The following is a 5,546-nucleotide window of genomic DNA, read 5'->3' on the forward strand; positions in this document are numbered from 1 at the left end:
GATGCTTTCCAGATCAATAAGGCTTTTTTGAAAAAGGCAAACAAAACCACCATGCAAATTAGAATTTGTACCAGAGCCGGGAATGTGACCTGGAACCACATCGGTATATTAATTCCCCCAAATAGGCAGTGGATTCTGCCACCAGGAGCACCGTTGTTTTTGTGACCCTCCAGCCCGTCACAGCCCAGGGTTCTTTGGTTTTCTCTGCTTCCCATGGCTCTATACCCCAGGTCCAAGGGTGAGGAGTAAGAGTCTCCTCACTGGGCATTAGTAATAGTCTCTTGCTGTTCACATTCTATAGTCTCCAGAGCAGTATGGCAGCCATGTTTTTTCTCCTAACTTCTCTAGCAAATATTTCTTTTGGGAAGTGATAGATATGCTCATTATATCTTGAATGTGATGATGGTTTTGCAGATGTATACATATCAAAACTCATCAGATTGTATAATTGAAATATGGGCAGTTTATTGTATGTCAATTTTACCTCAATTATATCTGTTAAAATATTTCTTGGATGCCTCCCCTGCTCCGGGAACTGTTCTTGACACTGGAAAGACAGAGATAAATAAGACCTCACAGTTTGCATTCTGTTTGGTTGAGCCATAAGAAATAGCTTTTATATGTAAAAAATCAACATTGGTGACGTTTCAGCCTAACAATTATAATCACCATGTGATAGCCAATGTGGGCATTAATACCAATTTATCAGTGAGGAAAGAGAGCTCATACAGATAAGATGACTTCAGTTCAGTTCAGTTCAGTGACTCAGTCGTGTCCAACTCTTTGCGACCCCATGAATTGCAGCACGCCAGGCCTCCCTGTCCATCACCAACTCCCGGAGTTCACTCAGACTCACGTCCATCGAGTCAGTGATGCCATCCAGCCATCTCATCCTACCAGAGGATAATTCCTCTGGAATTTGCATGACTTAGCCACCCCTTGTCTGGGGTTTTGGCCTGAGTGTATTGAGAAGGCTAACCATCCAGGGCTGACACATAGATCATTCGATCAGAGTTACAGAAGCATAAACTGTGGTTTCTGTGTGGCCCTCATCAGTACTATTCCTGAAGTGACTCTAACTAGCCATTGGGCCCCAGGGACCTCTCCTGTTCTCCATGTTGACACTGGGCTTTTGCTAAGATATTCTCTTGTGCTTGGGATTTGTGTGCAGGTCTCAAGAGCTTGCCTCCATTTGTTGTAACCTCACATATATTTTGGTACTTTAGTTTCTACTCACCACCTGCTTTTTTACTCTATTTCCAAATGAACTTTCTTGGCTTCTGACTTTCATTTTTTAATGGCCTGACTATAGTTTTCCTGCCCAATAATGAATACTACCCTCTAATTAGAAACAGTGCCTTCAAGATGAGGGCTGGAGGATCTTTAAGAAATCAGTGGCATAACTGTTTGTGAAATATTTTTTGAGTTCATGAAATGGTTCTTTCCATCAATGGATATTTATTTATTTATTTATTTTTTTGTAGTACGCAAACACTTTTATTTTTTTTATTTTTTTTTCAGTTCAATTTATTATTTTTTTTAATTAATTTTTTTAATTTAATTTTAAAATCTTTAATTCTTACATGTAAAAATATGGAACGCTTCACGAATTTGCGTGTCATCCTTGCGCAGGGGCCATGCTAATCTTCTCTGTATCGTTCCAATTTTAGTATATGTGCTGCCGAAGCGAGCACCAGTGGATATTTATTATCTATTCTTACTGAGTTACTTTCCATAAAATGGGGACAATGATAGTCCTCTAATTCACAAAGCAGTTATAAGCATTAAATGAGACAATCTATGCAGACAACTTAGAACACTGCCTTGTATATAGTTAAGAATCAACGACAGTAGCTAATATTACTATACGCACAGCATTTATATTAAATGGTCAGTCCATGGGCAGTGTTTGGGGTGTAATAGGATTAAGGACAGAATAGAGAGAGAGAACACAAAGCTACCGACTGCAAGGAACTTGCAATCTATCATCTAATTTTAGTATAAAGGGATAATATGACTTAAAATTTTAAAAATATATACTAGAGGGAAGGTGAAATTTCCAGTTAGGAATAGGGGATTAGGGAAAATATCATAGAGAGCATAGCATTTGAGGACTTCCCTGGTGGCTCAGACAGTAAATAATCCACCTGCAATGCAGGAGACCCAGGTTCAATCCCTGGGTCAGGAAGATCCCCTGGAGAAGGGAATGGCAACCCACTCCGGTATTCTTGCCTGGATAATTCTATAGACAAAAGAGCCTGGTGGGCTACAGTTCATGGGTTTGTAAAGAGTCAGACATGACCGAGTGTTAAGTAGTCCCTGAAGGACAAGACAGCTTTTGACATGAGAGATGGGTAGGAATGGAGATGGTATGGAGGGGAAAGGGAAGCACTTGGGCAAAGACACAGAAGTAGGAAAGTGTTCCTGGACATCTGGAGGAAAAATAAAATAGGTATCATAGGAGGTGAAGCTACAGAGGTAAGCTAAGGCCATATTTACAGTGGACTTTAGTGTGGAGACATAACAAGCACTTGTCATTCCGAGCCTAGTGTTAAGTGCAGCCGAGTGTTTGTTGCAACTAGTGATGAAACTGATTCAGAAGCTAACTGTGATGGGTAACCCTGAAATTTGCTTGTTTTTGAACAACATGATAAGATTCTGAGAGAAAAACACAGCATTGCATCGCATGTGTTGTATTGCTACTGCCAAGTATGTGCAACTTGAATCTAACAATGAGGAAACATGAGACAAACTCAAAAGGAAGAGCATTCTATAAAGTAACTAACCGGAAATATTTAAAAGTGATAAGATCTCAAAAGTCAAAGAGATTGAGGTGCTATGTAGGAAGGAGACTAGAAAGACATAACAACTGAATATAACACATGGTCTGAACTAGATCCTTTTACCACAGAGGGCATTATTGGGACAATTGTGAAGCTTGAATTTGACCTAAGGATTAGACTATAGATATGTATCGGTATTAATTTCCTTTATTTTCAATATTAATTTCAATGGCCAATTGCAGTTATATAGGAGAATGCCCTTGTTTATAGGAAATATGAAAGTATTTGATGGCAGTGGGACATCAGGATAGCAATTTATTTTCAAATGATTCAGGGAAAAAAAAAAAACTCTTGTACTATATTTACTGCACTTAAAACTTTTCTGTAAGTGCTAGGTTGCTTTAAAAATATGTATAAAATTACTAAAATAGATTTCCCAGGGGAAAATAAGATTAAAATAAAGTTAGCAATTTATCTTTAAAAAATTTCTCTTGACCGGCTGCCATGGTTTCTTTGAGAGGTCCCTTAGATTACTAGCCATCTGTCTGCAGGACACAGTCTAGGAGACCAGCACGGTGGAGACTGCTGTGCCTTTTGAGGGACCACACAGAAAGAAGCAGAATCTGGGACTCATCTTCTGCTTTGGACCCTTCAGCAATGTATTCTGAGCTTTGGCCTCAGTGCCCTCACCTGTAAAATGGGGATAACGTTACCTACCTCATAGGTAGTAGCAAGGACTAAATGAGTTATTAGAGGTAAAGCACATTTAGAACAACCCCTGGCACATGGTAAATACATAATGGCCAGTACTATTATGTACCATGTAGGGAATGTCATGGAAAATACTATGTTCTCCTGCAACAGTATCCAGATGATGTTAGCCTAACAAATTATGGTAATTCTGGTAGGCAAAGATTATGTTTTGGTCTCAACATCAGCATAATATATTTAGGAGTTCTGCTCTAGACGTTGTCTGTCTCCTATACAAAACAGAGAAACTTTTTCCCTGTAAGTCATTTAATGCACAAGTATTATGGAGAAACTATCACCTGTTTGAGAACTTAACTAAGAGTGAGACCATTACAAAAGAAATATGAGACAGGAGGCCTGGCTCCAAAGAACCAACAGGTCAGTGGAAGAGTCTCAGTCAGTCAGTCAGTTCAGTAGCTCAGTCATGTCCGACTCTTTGCGACCCCATGAATCACAGCACGCCAGGCCTCCCTGTCCATCACCACCTCCCGGAGTTCACTCAAACTCATGTCCATCAAGTCCGTGATGCCATCCAGCCATCTCATCCTCTGTCATCCCCTTCTCCTCCTGCCCCCAATCCCTCCCAGCATCAGGGTCTTTTCCAATGAGTCAACTCTTCACATGAGGTGGCCAAAGTATTGGAGTTTCAGCTTTAGCATCAGTCCTTCCAAAGAAATCCCTGATCTCCTTTAGAATGGATTGGTTGGATCTCCTTGCAGTCCAAGGGACTCTCAGGAGTCTTCTCCAACACCACAGTTCAAAAGCATCAGTTCTCTGGCACTCAGCTTTCTTCACAGTCCAACTCTCACATCCATACATGACCACTGGAAAAACCATAGCCTTGACTAGATGGACCTTTGTTGGCAAAGTAATGTCTCTGCTTTTGAATATGCTGTCTAGGTTGGTCATAACTTTCCTTCAAAGGAGAAAGTGTCTTTTAATTTCCTGGCTGCAATCACCATCTGCAGTGAGGTGGAAGAGTCTAGGGTGGGACAAATAACAACGTGGACTGTTGGGCAGCACCTGATTAAGGCCTCAATGATATGATACTTATTTGAAGAGACGTAAGAATTCACTAGACAGAAATGAGGTGAATTGGAATCAATATTCCCATCTCAGCCAATTGATGAGAATATTCACTCCTAAAGAATTCAGCAGAGCTGTCTATTTGTGTGTTTACCAAAGCCAGCATCAGCCTAGCCTACTGGGCACTGGGGCAAATGTCACTTAGTCAGCCCAAAATTCCCTACTACCTCTCAGAACTATCTCCTACCCAGCTACTTTCACTATTTATCTCCTCTAATATTTTGATTTTACATGCAGTAGAAGACAGTTGATTTGCACAAAAGTTAATATTTTGTCTACTTAACTGTGCCACACTCCAGAAAATTAATTTTCTATAAACTAATTAATACATGAAGGGTTGAATTTATGAACATATCAATTAAAAGTGTATGTTTGCATTTTAAAAGCTTTTATAACCAAAATTTTGAAAAGTCATTTAGTTTTAATAACTGTGTTTTCATTGCATAAATAGTAAATCCACTTAACATACACCTCATGGGAACAGGGACTTTGTTTTGTGTACTGCTGGGATTCTAACACTCAGAACAGTGCCTAGCTCATAATTATGTAAAATCTATTATATGTTATCATTCAACAAATATTTGAATGAATAGAAGAAAGAAATTTGGGAGATAAAAATTTCTTATAATTTAACCATCTGAATGCTACAGTGATTAGTATTTTGATATCATTTATTTAGTCATTCCAATATTTATTAGGGCTTCCCTGGTAGCTCAGTTGGTAAAAAATCTGCCTGCAGTGCAGGAGACCCAGGTTCAATCCCTGGGTTGGGAAGATCCCCAGGAGAAAGAAATGGCAACCCACTCCTTGCTATTTCTTCTAGTCCTTGCCTGGAAAATCCCATGGATAGAGGAGCCTGGTGGGCTGCAGTTCATGGAGTCACAAAGAGTTGGGCACAACTGAATGACTAACACTTTCACTTTTCTG

The 5,546-nt window shown here is 39.6% G+C and overlaps 1 non-coding gene across 1 annotated transcript; it reads right to left on the reverse strand.

Moving 5' to 3' along the window:
- Positions 1–1,587: 1,587 nt before the first annotated feature.
- On the reverse strand, positions 1,588–1,694 carry LOC138072109 (U6 spliceosomal RNA). Its single transcript, XR_011144256.1, has one exon. It is a non-coding gene; the product is annotated as a U6 spliceosomal RNA (small nuclear RNA).
- Between the last annotated feature and the right edge of the window lie 3,852 nt (positions 1,695–5,546).

Source organism: Capricornis sumatraensis, chromosome X (assembly GCF_032405125.1).
Source record: "Capricornis sumatraensis isolate serow.1 chromosome X, serow.2, whole genome shotgun sequence".
Classification (NCBI taxonomy): domain Eukaryota; kingdom Metazoa; phylum Chordata; class Mammalia; order Artiodactyla; family Bovidae; genus Capricornis; species Capricornis sumatraensis.